The 15,303-nt window shown below is 42.8% G+C and overlaps 1 long non-coding RNA gene across 1 annotated transcript; it reads right to left on the bottom strand.

Moving 5' to 3' along the window:
• Positions 1–13,849: 13,849 nt before the first annotated feature.
• Positions 13,850–14,927, bottom strand: LOC116985488. The gene is made up of 2 exons (XR_004415286.1): positions 14,636–14,927; positions 13,850–14,528 (listed from the first exon to the last, which is right to left on the bottom strand). It is a non-coding gene; the product is annotated as an uncharacterized LOC116985488 (long non-coding RNA).
• Positions 14,928–15,303: the final 376 nt, after the last annotated feature.

Genomic DNA, 15,303 nt, shown 5'->3' with positions numbered 1-15,303 from the left:
TTTGCAATTCTACTGGAAAAAAAAAAAAATTTGCACAAAGAAAAAAGACGTCCGACTTCCTGGAGTGATGAGAGAAGAGGAGCTGTCAGCAAATCAGGTCATTGATCGCCGAAGCCAAGGAAATTCGGCGTCATCTGCTCACCCCCATAAAACCTGGTGTATAAGTGAAATTAAAGGACACAGAGTGCTGGAGTAACTCAGCCGGTTAGGCAGCATCTGTGGAAATGTGGATGGGTGACGTTTCGGGTCGGTCCCTTCTTCGAACTGATGATGGTGGTGGTGGTGGGGGGGGGGGGTAGAGAAAGCTAAATATTCTATCCAGCAGAAGAACATTTCATAGAAGCACGTGCATTATTAAGAAGGATACCTAATAAGTATATCAAATTACAAAAGGCATAGATCGGGTAGACCCAGGGTGGAAATGACAAGGGCTAACCGGCATAACTTTAAGATGGGAGGGGCACAGTTTAAAGAAGATTTTCCAGAACCAGGGGCCGCAGTCTTAGAATAAAGGGAGGCCATTTAAGACTGAGGTGAGAAAAAACTTTCCCACCCAGAGAGTTGTGAATTTGTGGAATTCCCTGCCACAGAGGGCAGTGGATGGATTTAAGAGAGAGTTGGATAGAGCTCTAGGGGCTAGTGGTGTCAAGGGATATGGGGTGAAGGCAAAAGAGGCTTTTAGATGGTTAGGGAATGGAGGTACAGGGATTGTGTGCAGGCAGATGAACACACACACACACACACACACACACACACACACACACACACACACAGAGAGACAGACAGACACATACACACGGCTGAAGGGACTGTGCCTTGCTGTAATTTTCACTGCCCTGTGTTTATTGTTATTTCCACATCGGGCCTCATGGTTTGACTATTGTATTAGCCAAGAGGCTGCTATTTTCTAATTATATGCTGGAGTCAGAATTCTGACTTGTCAGACACATGTACAGAATCAATGTCTCATCGTTTCCTGATTAAAATCTACATCCAATAGTAATTTTTGTACATTTGTCCTTGAATGCAAAGAGCAGACATTCCAGATTTGGCATGCAACACTATGAAACCTCACTTCACATGATTTCAAACAAGACATTTATCTTTTGTTGAACACAAAGGACCCCTGTATTCAACTATGTGACCTGACCACAAAGAAACATTGTAAAGTCTCCCTATAATTCACTATAGCCCTATATTTCACTTGCCCTGCTCTTGAATATCTTTGTTGGATGCTCCTATTCAACTCCCTGAACTCCATTCAGCTGCTTGCTGACCCCTGCCAAACCATCTACTCGATGGAGCCAGAGAGCAAGTCATACACCATTCAAGAGAGTCAGGAGTGTTTTATTGTCATGTATCCCAGATAGAATTCTTACTTGCAGCAGCACAACAGGCAGGTTCGATCCCGACTACGGGTGCTGTCTGTACGGAGTTTGTATGTTCTCCCCGTGACCTGCGTGGGTTTTCTCCGAGATCTTCGGTTTCCTCCCACACTCCAAAGACGTACAGGCTAGTGGGTGTAGATAGTGTTAATGTGCGGGGATCGCTGGTCGGCGCGGACTCGGTGGGCCGAAGGGCCTGTTTCCGTGCTGTATCTCTAAAACTAAAAACTAAAACTATATAAACATAGTACAGTGTAAACAATATAATAAACAAGAAAAAAAGTTCAGTGTGTACATACACATAGATACACACTGTGTGCGTAGGTGCGTGCGTGAACTGCAGATGCTGGTTTAAACCGAAGATAGACATAAAAAGCTGGAGTAACTCAACGGGTCAGACAGCATCTCCTGTGAAAAGGAATAGGTGATGTTTCAATTTGAAGAACGGTCTCGGCCCGATACGTCACCACATATACATATATAACAATATATATATGCGCGCGCACACACACACGTAAATATAAAAAACAAAAACACAATAATAGTGCAAAAAGACAAAACCAATGCCCCTAAGTCTATATAAATCAGAGCTTATTTGAGGTTGTAGTTTTATGGGACGACAGATGGCACAATGGGCTAAGTGTTCGGCTGGCAACCGGAAGGTAGCCGGTTCGAATCCCGCTTGGAGTGCATACTGTCGTTGTGTCCTTGGGCAAGACACTTCACCCACCTTTGCCTGTGTGTAAATGTGTGTGAGTGATTGGTGGTGGTCGGAGGGGCCGTAGGCGCAGATTGGCAGCCACGCTTCCGTCAGTCTGCCCCAGGGCAGCTGTGGCTACAGAAGTAGCTTACCACCACCGAGTGTGACTGAGGAGTGAATGAATAATGCGATGTAAAGCGCCTTGAGTATTAGAAAGGCGCTATATAAATCCCATCCATTATTATTATTAGTGTTTAATATCCTGATGGAAGAAGCTGCTCCTGTACCTGGACGTTACAGTTTTACCGACAGACAGACCACTGTAGTCTTCCTGCATCTTCCCTTAAGGTTCCCATGGCAACTGTCTCTAGATGAGGTACTTGGGCAAAGAATATCATTGGGGGTCTCGGTCCATCAAACCTATCATGGGTGACTAAGGGGGTCTAATGATGGGCTAACAAATGTCTTTATCCTTGCAGCGTTACTAGATATTCGTATACAACCTCGCAGGAACATATATTCACCCCTCCCTCCTCTCTCTTCCCTACCTGGAGTCACACGTTACACCCCTCCCCCCCACCCCCCCCAATATTCCTTCCTCTGGTTTCACAATTCCCCCAGAATAGTGAAAGGCCTGGTTAGAGTGGATGTGGAGAGGATGCTTCCACTAGTGGAAGAGCCTAGGACCAGAGGCCAAAGCCTCAGAATAAAAGGACGCACCTTTAGAAAGGAGATGAGGAGGAGTTTCGTCAGCCAGAGGGCGGTGAATCTGTGGAATTCATTGCCACAGGCGGCTGTGAGGCCAAGTCATTGGGTATTTTTAAAGAGGAGACTGATAGATTCTTGATTGGTAAGGGTGTTAAGGGTTATGGTGAAAAGGCAGAAGGATGGGGTTGAGAGGGAAAGCTAGATCAGCCATGATTTAATGGCAGAGGTGACTCGATGGGCCGAATGGCCTAATTCTGCTCCAATGACTCTTCTATCCTTATCTCGCACTTTTTGTATTTTCATCTCTGGCCATGTGCAACCATCTGCCTATTAACCCCGCCCCCCCTCCTTTATCTGTATCCACCTATCACTCACCAGACTCTTTATCCAGTTTCCACCTCTCTTCCAGCTTTCACCACCCAACAGCCTGAAGAAGGGTTCCAACCTTACAGTTTCAGTGATGCTGCCTGACCCGCTAAGTTGTTCCAGCACTTTGTCTTTTTGTATACACCAGCATCTGTAGTGTTACTTGTGTTACTGTAAACAAAAGATGCAAATGTTGTTTTCAGAAAGTAAGCACAACTTCACTCCCTAAAGTCATAATCACTTGTATTCCAAGTTTACTTGTCATTCCATTCCAATCGACAGTCAGAGTGTGATCAAGCCTGAACGCTTATGTCATTTATAAACAAATGATATGAATGAATTGCTCAATAATTTGATGTCATATGCACCATAATTATATACAGACACAAGGAACTGCAGATCCTGGTTCACCAAAAACGACACAAAGTACTTAAGTAACTCAACAGAAGGTAGATAAAAATGCTGGAGAAACTCAGCGGGTGAGGCAGCATCTATGGAGCGAAGGAATCTAACTCAACTCAATAGATCAGGCAACATCTCTGGAGAAAATGAATAGATGACGTTTTTGGTCAGGACTGCAGAAAGGTTTCATTCCGAAACGTCGCCTATCCATGTTCTCCAGAAACGCTGCCTGACCTGCTGAGTTACTCCACCACTTTGTGTCTTTTTTTTCCTTGTAAACCAGCATCTGCAGTTCCTTGTTTCTTCACTTGACAGGAGCCCTGACAAAGATGACCGTTTCTCTAACCACAACCCTGCCTACCTCGGTGTAACACTGGATCGCACTCTCTCCTATAAGGAACACGTCAAAAACACCAAACTGAAAGTTAACTCCCGAAATAACATCCTCCGGAAGCTGACCAACTCCAAATGGGGAGCCACAGCACACACATTAAGATCTACTGCTCTGGCCCTGTGCTACTCCTCTGCGGAGTATGCGTGTCCTGTTTGGGAGAGATCATCCCATGCCAAGAAATTAGACCCAGCGTTGAATAACACCTGCCGCTCAATCACTGGCTGCTTGAAGCCCACCGACATAAACAACCTGCACCTCCTCGCTGGCATTGCCCCTGCTGATGTGAGACGGGAAGTTGCCAGCCGAGTAGAGATGGCCAAGGCCACCAGTGATGAACGCCACCTCCTCTACGGACGTGTAACCCCCGGCCCAACGGCTGAAGTCCAGGAGAAGCTTTCTCAGCCATGTCCAGCCCCTAATAGCATCACGGGAAGAAACCAGACTCCAACTATGGACAAAAAGGCTTGAGGACGACCCCCCTCCTACTGACATGGGTATCCCTCCTTCTGAAGCCCTCCCTCCGGGCTCAGAAGCACCATGGGTCCAGTGGAAGACGCTCAACCGCCCGAGAACAGGAACAGGGCGATCAAAAGCTGCCATGGCCAGATGGGGCTATGAAACTGGCCAAACCACCTGTGAATGTGGAGAAGAGGACCATACAATGCAGCACTGCCTTGTCTGCCCCCTACTACCCAACCAGTGCAGCCCAAAGGATCTTGCAGTGTTCAATAAAAACACAAAGGACTGTGTAAAGGAATGGGAAACTGTCATATAGTCAACCAGCTTCACAGACACAAAAAGAAGAAGACCACAACACATTGCATGGGCCTGGTTTTTCTCTTGATTTCCAATGTCATACATCACATAAAAGGCATTGCTATTTACAGGGAAACTTCTGTTGCGAATATCTGGCTTGTTTACCAGGCTGCTCTATAATTTAAACTGGGACCCCGCCCGACAGTTGGTTTTTTTGTTCAAGTGAATTATCACCAAACATATTCTGTTCGCTGTGATTATGAGTTTAAGTCCTTCGGGAGGGAAGGGAAAACTGGGAAAACAGAAAGATTAATGCTGGTGTGCAGTGCTCTCACAGCAAGGATTATTTGTGTAACTGCAGCGGGCACCAAACATTTATACTAGCAACTCTCCAATCAAATACTGAAGGGACTCAGTGGATCAGGCCGCGTCTATGGAGGCCATGTTTTAAGTCAGAACTTGGGCACACAGGGGCGCAGCGGTAGAGTTGCTGCCTTGCAGAGCTTGCAGCGTCGGAGAACCGTGTTCAATCCACGGGTGCTGTATGTACGGAGTTTGTATGTTCTCCCCGTGACATTTCTCCGTGATCTTCGGTTTCCTCCCACACTCCAAAGACGTACAGGTTTGTAGGTTAATGGGCTTGGTAAAAGTGTAAATTGTCCCTAGTGTGTGTATAGCATTAATATGCAGCGATCGTTGGTCAGTGCAGACGCGGTGGGCCGAAGGGCCTGTTTCCGTGCTGCATCTATAAACTAAACCTTTCTTTAGACTCTGAAGAAGGGTTCTGACCCAAAACATTGTCTGTCTAATCCCTCCTTAACCTCAATGGTTATCAATAATTACAGCAAGATCTTAATCAGCGGGGCAAGTGGGCTAGGGAATGGGTGATGGAGTTTAATGCAGATAAGGGTGATGTGGTGCATTTTAGGTAGTGTTGTAGATCAGAGGGTTCTGGGAGTGCATGTACAGTGCATTCAGAAAGTATTCAGACTCCTTCACTTTTTCCACATTTTGTTACATTACAGCCTTATTTTAAAATGGATTTTTTTAAATGGATTTTTTTTAAATCATCAATCTACACACAATACCCCATAATAAAAAACATAAACAGGTGTTTAGAATTGTTTCCTGCTTGTCCCTGAAATCTGAGAAAGGTCAAGCTATGGGCTGGAGATTACAAAGAATAGGTTTTGAGACGAAGATGAGGTTTTAAATTGAGGCATCGTTTAATCCATTTTAGAATAAGAAAATGTGTCACAGTATGAAGAGCACAGTGACAGACTAAATGTATTGTATTAAATATTTAACGTGTAGTCCAGAATTAATTATGAGAATGTTGAAGAGTCTCAAATGAATAGACACAGGAGGACTATGAATAATTAAGGATCAGCATCATCGTGGGTATGATTATGTTTAAACCCATTTACACGGCAATGACAGTCCCTTTATTCCCAACAAGTCACCACCAGGAATGATTTGGAGATGCAAGAAACTGCTCGTGCTGGAATCTAGAGCAAAACACCAAATGCTGGTGAAACTCAGCCACTGTGGGGGGAATGGAAAGGTGACGTTTTGGGTTGGAACCCACCTTTAGTCTGAAGAAGGGTACCAAGCTAAAACATTGTTTGCCCATTTCCTCCACAGCTGCTGCCTGACCTACTAGTTCCTCCAGTGCTTTGACCGTAAATTATTTAATATTTTTTGATATGAACTGAAATACATGTTCAATTCCCTAGTGGTGAGTGAACCTTGTTTTCTTTTAATCTCTCGGTATCTTCCCCTCGGTCTAAAGATAGACACAAAAATCTGGAGTAATTCAGCGGGACAGGCAATATCTCTGGAGTAAAGGAAAGGGTGACATTTCAGATCGAGACCCTAACGCTAAAGTGCCTGTCCCACTTGGCGATTATTTCGGTGACTGCCGGCATCATTGACTGACGTATCAAGTCACCGAAAAATACACGGCGTGACGACGTGTGACGCGGTGATGACCACGTGCGGTGTTTTTTCAAGCGTCTAAACATTTTTTTCGTCATCGCTGGATTTTGAAAAGCTCGAAATCTTTTGGCCACACTGACATGTCGCCAGCAGTCGCCAAGTAGGACAGGCCCGTAACCCCTTTGTATATCTATTATACTCGAGTTTGACGATTGTATTTATGTATGATGTATCTGATCTGTTTGGACAGCATGCATAACGAAGCTTTTCACTGTTCGCTTTTTTTTTTTTTTTTTTTTTTTGTGACCTTTCCTCCGTGCCTGTGAATAATAAACCTAAACCACAATGGCACAGATCAACGTCTGAAACCAACTGAAAATTCACACTAAAAATCTAACTTAAATCTGATTTTCAGCTGCCAAGATTGTTCTATAATAGAAAATAGTAAAACTTTAACTTCAAAAAGTAACTTCTGTGGGCTGATAATATGAAATAAAGTGCTGGAAATGCTCAATCAATGTCTGAATCTAAACAAACAGTTAATGTTCCCGGTCAGATTGGAGAGTGAAAAAAATTTGAATTTAAAGATCAATAAATCACCAGTAGTTTTCATTTATAGCCCCTTCATCTTGCCACGGCATTTTGGAGGAACCATGTCAACCAAATGACAGCCTGCAATACAAGGAGGAGTTGGGGCCAGACACTGAATGCTGTCCAAGGAGCCTAGTTTTACAAACATCTTAAAGGAGGAGAGAGAAGGAAAGAAACAGGAGAGGAATTCCAGAACTTATGGCATCGCCAGAGCCCCGGGTCCCGAGTTCGATCCTGGCCACGGGTGCTTGTCTGTGCGGAGTTTGTACATTCTCCATTGTCCCTAGTGTGTGTAGATAATGTTTATATGCGAGGATCGCTAGTCGGTGCGGACTCAGTGGGCCAAATGGCCTGTTTCCGTGCTGTATTTCTAAAACAAATTGAAGGCAGGACCATTGTAGAACAGGTTATTAGATGACTCAACGTGTCAGGGTATGTGGCTTTATTGTCATATGTCCCAATACAGAACAATAAAATTCTTACTTGCAGCAGCGCAACAGATATGTGAACACTGCACTCTGTAAACAACATAATAAACCAAATGGAGACACAAGGAAGTGCAGATGCTGGAATTTTGCATGGATCCCAAAGTGCCGGAGTAACACAGCAGGTCAAGCAGCATCTTTGGAGGACATGGATAGACCATGTATTGGATTTGGACCCTTAATGTGTATACGGCTTGATTCTACTTGTATATAGTATGATCAGAGGTCATTGGATCACATGCAAACAAAAGCTTTCCATTGTACGTCGGTACACAGGCCAATAATAAACCTATACCAATGCCTCCTGCTTGTCCCTGAAACCTGAGAAAGGTCAAGCTATGGGCTGGAGATTACAAAGAATAGTTTTTGAGACGAAGATGAGGTTTTAAGTTGAGGCATCGTTCAGAAGGTCCACTGTAGGTTAACGAGCACGAGTGAATGGAACTCGTGAATTAAAACAGTAGAGTTCGGAATGATCTCATGTTTATAGATGAAGAATGGAGCCAGTCAGGAAAGCTTTACAATAGTGGAGTTTAGAGATAACAAAGGCATAATGATCGCCTGGGGTGTGTTCACAGACAAAGGAACGATGATCCAAGGCAAAAGCAGTAATAATGGGACAATGTTTTTTAATTCCATGGTCAAATACAGTAGTGAATATACTGTAGAGAATGTACAAATAGTTCACCAGTGGTTAAGATTTAATGTTAGTTGACACTTTGTTGGGGTCAGAAGGTTATGATGGACCTACTGGGCATAACCTCTGAAAGCGCAAGAAAGCGCTTGAATTGTGAGAAAAGCACAAAGTGCTGGAGTAACTCAGCGGGTCAGTCAGCATCTGTGGAGGGCATGGGTAGACCACATTTCAGGTTGGAACCCTTCACATACTCTGACTGTCTGAAGCAGGGACGCAACCTGAAATGTCACCAATCTATGTTCAGCAGAGATGCTGCCTGACCCGCTGAGTTACTCCGGCACTTCCTTGGTGTTGGCATCATGTTTGGCACTGGTATTGTGGGCCTGTTCTTGTGTTGTACTGTTTTATATTCTATGTTAAAATCAAAGCTTTGGATGTCTTATTTACCCACAGAACAAAGGAGATGGGTCTTCATAGCAATTTATGGCATGAAGATTACTATTATTGAGCTGCAATAAGATGTTATGCAATTCCAAGCCATCTTTTATTTGTCCACTGCAGTGATAAACAAATGTCAACAAAGAAATGGGATGATTTTGAAATTTTAGGAATAAAAATGTTGCTGGTATTAATTAAACCAAGTCAGTAAATACAACAACTTGCTTTCTTCTCTAAAGACTAGTTAGACAATTTATAGCATGCACTATAAATACACCCAAAAGCTCAATACTAGTGGTTATGTTCTCAGTCCTTGTATCTTTTTGTCCAACCCTTAACAAATTATTATCTGAAGTGTATGTGGTTACCCGTTGTGTTATAAAATCATCAAACATCAACCACCAAGAAGCACAAAGGCAAGTGTTACTTTCTCTTTTTTAAGGTCAGGAATAGATTTTTTCGATCCACTGAGATCATTAGTCAGACTCATACTCATATAGCATGGAACAGACCCTTCAGCCCAACTTGTCCATGCCATCCTCAATGCCCCACCGAAGCTAGTCCCATTTACCCGTGTTTGGCCCATATTCCAAACATGGGCAAATGGGACTATTTTCTTTTGTTTCTTAACATTGAGGAGCAGCATCCATTTTTCTTTTAGGTTTTGCCACATACAGCACGAAAACATGTCTTTCACCTCATCTTGTCCATGCTGACCAAGATGCCCAATCTTAGTGCCATTTGCTTTTGACCCTTATTCCTCTAAATCTTTCCTGTGCCTGTTCATGTATCTATTAAATGCTGTTATAGTCCTTGCCTCTGGCAGCTCATTCCTTATAGCCAGCACTACCAAGTGGAAACGGCTGCCCTTGACTTCCTATTAAATCTTGCCCCCCTCACATTAAACCCATGTTCTCTGGTTCTTGATTCCGCTACTCTTGGTGAAATACTGTGCATTTCCCCCTTGTGATTTTATGATCATCCCTCGGCCTTTTGGGCTGCATGGAATAAAGTCCAATCCTGTCCAACATTTCCGTATAGCTCAGGTGCTTGTTAACCTTCTGAACGATACCTCAACCTAAAAGTGGTCTCAATGTCGTTTACATCTGTAACATAATATCCCAACTTCTATACGCACCCTATCTACCATTGATGCCACTTTCAGGGAACTATATACAGTGCATTTAGTAAGTATTCAGACCCCTACACTTTTTACACATTTTGTTTAAAACCTTAATCTAATAACCTGTTACCCCTGGCCACAGGTGCTTGTCTGTGCGGAGTTTGTACATTCTCCATTGTCCCTAGTGTGTGTAGATAATGTTTATATGCGAGGATCGCTAGTCGGTGCGGACTCAGTGGGCCAAATGGCCTGTTTCCGCGCTGTATCTCTAAAACAAATTGAAGGCAGGACCATTGTAGAACAGGTTGTTAGATGACTCAACGTGTCAGGGTATGTGGCTTTATTGTCATATGTCCCAATACAGAACAATAAAATAAAAGCGCAACAGATATGTGAACACTGCACTCTGTAAACAACATAATAAACCACATGGAGACACAAGGAAGTGCAGATGCTGGAATTTTGCATGGATCCCAAAGTGCCGGAGTAACACAGCAGGTCAGGCAGCATCTTTGGAGGACATGGGTAGACCAAGCTTTCCACTGTACGTCGGTACACAAGCCAATAATAAACCTATACCTCCTGCTTGTCCCTGAAACCTGAGAAAGGTCAAGCTATGGGCTGGAGATTACAAAGAATAGGTTTTGAGACGAAGATGAGGTTTTAAGTTGAGGCATCGTTCAGAAGGTCCACTGTAGGTTAACGAGCACGAGTGAATGGAACTCGTGAATTAAAACAGTAGAGTTCGGAATGATCTCATGTTTATAGATGAAGAATGGAGCCAGTCAGGAGAGCTTTACAATAGTGGAGTTTAGAGATAACAAAGGCATAATGATCGCCTGGGGTGTGTTCACAGACAAAGGAACGATGATCCAAGGCAAAAGCAGTAATAATGGGACAATATTTTTTAATTCCATGGTCAAATACAGTAGTGAATATACTGTAGAGAATGTACAAATAGTTCACCAGTGGTTAAGATTTAATGTTAGTTGACATTTTGTTGGGGTCAGAAGGTTATGATGGACCTGAAATGTCACCGACCTATGCTGCCTGACCCACTGAGTTACTCCGGCACTTTGTGTCTTTCTTTGGTCTTGGCATCATGTTTGGCACTGGTATTGTGGGCCTGTTCTTGTGTTGTACTGTTTTATATTCTATGTTAAAATCAAAGCTTTGGATGTCTTATTTACCCACAGAACAAAGGAGATGGGTCTTCATAGCAATTTATGGCATGAAGATTACTATTATTGAGCTGCAATAAGATGTTATGCAATTCCAAGCCATCTTTTATTTGTCCACTGCAGTGATAAACAAATGTCAACAAAGAAATGGGATGATTTTGAAATTTTAGGAATAAAAATGTTGCTGGTATTAACTAAACCAAGTCAGTAAATACAACAACTTGCTTTCTTCTCTAAAGACTAGTTAGACAATTTATAGCATGCACTATAAATACACCCAAAAGCTCAATACTAGTGGTTATGTTCTCAGTCCTTGTATCTTTTTGTCCAACCCTTAACAAATTATTATCTGAAGTGTATGTGGTTACCCGTTGTGTTATAAAATCATCAAACATCAACCACCAAGAAGCACAAAGGCAAGTGTTACTTACTCTTTTTTAAGGTTAGGAATAGATTTTTTCGATCCACTGAGATCATTAGTCAGACTCATACTCGAACAGCATGGAACAGACCCTTCAGCCCAACTTGTCAATGCCATCCTCGATGTCCCACCGAAGCTAGTCCCATTTACCCGTGTTTGGCCCATATTCCAAACATGGGCAAATGGGACTATTTTCTTTTGTTTCTTAACATTGAGGAGCAGCATCCATTTTTCTTTTAGGTTTTGCCACATACAGCACGAAAACAGGTCTTTCACCTCATCTTGTCCATGCTGACCAAGATGCCCAATCTTAGTGCCATTTGCTTTTGACCCTTATTCCTCTAAATCTTTCCTGTGCCTGTTCATGTATCTATTAAATGCTGTTATAGTCCTTGCCTCTGGCAGCTCATTCCTTATAGCCAGCCCTACCAAGTGGAAACGGCTGCCCTTGACTTCCTATTGAATCTTGCCCCTCACATTAAACCCATGTTCTCTGGTTCTTGATTCCGCTACTCTTGGTAAAATACTGTGCATTTCCCCCTTGTGATTTTATGATCATCCCTCGGCCTTTTGGGCTGCTTGGAATAAAGTCCAATCCTGTCCAACATTTCCGTATAGCTCAGGTGCTTGTTAACCTTCTGAACGATACCTCAACCTAAAAGTGGTCTCAATGTCGTGTACATCTGTAACATAATATCCCAACTTCTATACGCACCCTATCTACCGGTGATGCCACTTTCAGGGAACTATATACAGTGCATTTAGTAAGTATTCAGGCCCCTTCACTTTTTACACATTTTGTTTAAAATGTATTAAAAAAAAAACCTTTAATAAAATCTGACAAAGTGCGCTTTAACCACATGTGATTTTTTCTATAACAAATCTCACATTGTGGAGTCCAGAGGCAAATAAATAAATGATGGGTCTTTGTCCCAAACATTATGGAGGGCACTGTGTTTGACCAATAGTGCACTTCATTAATAACAAAAATAAATTAATTCAGCTGGCACACATTTACAATGCTTTCATTTGCCAATTACAGATTTCAATGATGGGAATAACAAAAAGGGGTCTTTTGTTTTAGTTTTGGCATTTGTCACCCAGATATAAATTTGCATTTTCAAACAGCAACTTGACTTTTATAGTTGCTATGGACAACAGTAGAAATAAAAGATTTATTTTCAAGTTAATCAACAACAGGAATATCCTTTTTACTCTTTTGCAAAACTCTAATAAACAACCTCAGTTTCAGCAACATCAACTATACAGAGTCACAGGCACTCAGTCATCCAGCACAGAATCTGGCCTTCAGCCCAACTCGTCCATGTTGACCAAGATGCCCCATCTAAGCTAGTCCAATTTGCCTGCGTTTGGCTCACACCCCTCTGAATCTTTCCTATCCATGTATGTACCTGTACAAATGCCTTTTAAGTGGTGTCAAAAGACCATGCTTCAACAACCTCCGCTGGTAACTCGTTCCGCAGACCCACCACATCAACATCATAAAACGACCCAGCTTTATAAAGAGTATTTAACGACTAGTGTTTGTAGTAAAGGTCTGCCAACTGCCCTCCTGTCTTCCCACTTGGCTTTTAACTCCACATTGGGCAAAATGGGAAGAAAATAATAACCATATAACCATATAACAATTACAGCACGGAAACAGGCCATCTCGACCCTTCTAGTCCGTGCCGAACACGTATTCTCCCCTAGTCCCATATACCTGCGCTCAGACCATAACCCTCCATTCCTTTCCCGTCCATATAACTATCCAATTTATTTTTAAATGATAAAAACGAACCTGCCTCCACCACCTTCACTGGAAGCTCATTCCACACAGCCACCACTCTCTGAGTAAAGAAGTTCCCCCTCATGTTACCCCTAAACTTCTGTCCCTTAATTCTCAAGTCATGTCCCCTTGTTTGAATCTGCTCTTCCTTCTGGTTCCCATATGAAACAGATTAGTCTGTGTCAATGTATTCCTTCAAAGGTGTAAGATGATGGCATTGGCATTTGATGCTTTGGGGTAGTTAAATTATGAGTGTCCAGGACTCTTAAGCTGGTGGAATGAGAGGGGAGGGGGGAGTGATATCACATCCTTTTTGCGTCCCCCATATTTGCCTCACTCTCTTCTAAGCATCAAAACACTATTTTAGCCAACCTATCCAACTTAGAATTTAGCCCCCAAGGTAGACACAAAAGGCTGGAGTAACTCAGCGGGACAGGCAGCATCTCTGTAGATTCTCATAGAATTCAGCCCCACAAGGACTATGGCATGAGACAAGAATTTCAGCAGAATTGTGCAAATGATGGCAAATGTTTGGAGTTCCCCCGTAAACACCAATTGGTGTTCATTTTATTCAACATCTTAAAGTGAGAGATTTATTTTACACTCATAATGTTAAAAACAATCACCTCTTTCAATTGTGGAAAATGGCAAATGGTCTAAATAGCATTTGCGTAGGATCCCTTTTGATCCCATCTGTAACAGTACAGCTGATCTGGTTGCAATTAGCCAACAGCACAGGATCATTGATGAAGACACAAGGAACTGCAGATGCAGGAAACTTGCAACGGGGGTAACTCAGCGGGCCAGACAGCAGAGGAATAAGTCATAAGCTCATGTAACCGGAGTGGAATTAGGCCATTCGGCCCATCGAGTCTACTCCGCCATTCAATCATGGCTGATCTACCTCTCCCTCCTAACCCCTTTCTCCTGCCTTCTCCCCATAACCTCTGATACCCGCAGCACAGGCAGAACACGGAGCACTGAAATTACATCCAAACCTTCGGTCACCATTGCTACATTGCCCACAAGGGTATTACGGATAGATGAGAGAACAACCTGAATGATGTCGGACTGGCATGGTTTCCGACATTGGCAGTGGAATAAACAAGTGATTCAGACCATACTGGATTTCAACAGGAAGCCATTGACTTCAGCATCTTAAAAGGCTTTGCTGTCTGAACTCCAGACTTCGGCAGTGCTTCCAGTTTCCAGCACTGTGAAAAGACAGAGGTCAGTATTACACCAAGCTACTGAGAACAGAGGCACCCTTTACTCTCCACCTTAGAATGACTATAAAGAGAGCGTACAGAGATTTATTCACCAGTAACTTTGTCATTCATATTGAAGGCTCAAATGCTGCCAAAATATTCTGACATTTTCCACACTCTCCAATTTCAACATCCTAGAAAGAAAATGGTCAAAATGTTCCTGCCAGACGATCCTTAACTTCCAAAATTATTAAAACAGCTTTTGGTGTGAAACAGAGGTTGCACAGATGTGACCTACAGGGCCCTTTTAAAACAAATATATAGTCCCGTCTATCTGTTGCTCAGGTTACTCGTGCTGGTAGATAATTAACTTGACATATCAAATCCCGAACACTTGAAGATCATTAAAAATTTTTTTTCTCAAACCCTATTTAAACTGCTAAACCATAAGGTTTTCCCCTCCAAATCCAAAGTGTTCCCCCCCCCCCCACCCACCCGCCCAGTATCTGAGCTGTATGATGTATCCCTAGTTTTGTGGATTTGCAGTTGTGATTCATTACTGAATGTCAGAGTTCAGCTCAAGGTCCATCAGCCCCTAGGCTTTACAGTGGGAGATACAAAGTCATTAGTGAAATCAAACAATACATCTTGTGACTTGCCATAGAAGCGGCCTACACTTGGTTAACAACCGTATTTTCTCAAATAGAAGCCACACTTAAAATTCAATCCTTAGACATTAATTTATTAATGTTACAAAATTTAACATACCTAATTATGTGTC

The sequence above is a fragment of the Amblyraja radiata genome, chromosome 22, assembly GCF_010909765.2.
Source record: "Amblyraja radiata isolate CabotCenter1 chromosome 22, sAmbRad1.1.pri, whole genome shotgun sequence".
Classification (NCBI taxonomy): domain Eukaryota; kingdom Metazoa; phylum Chordata; class Chondrichthyes; order Rajiformes; family Rajidae; genus Amblyraja; species Amblyraja radiata.
This window is presented reverse-complemented; position numbering and strand designations above follow the sequence as displayed.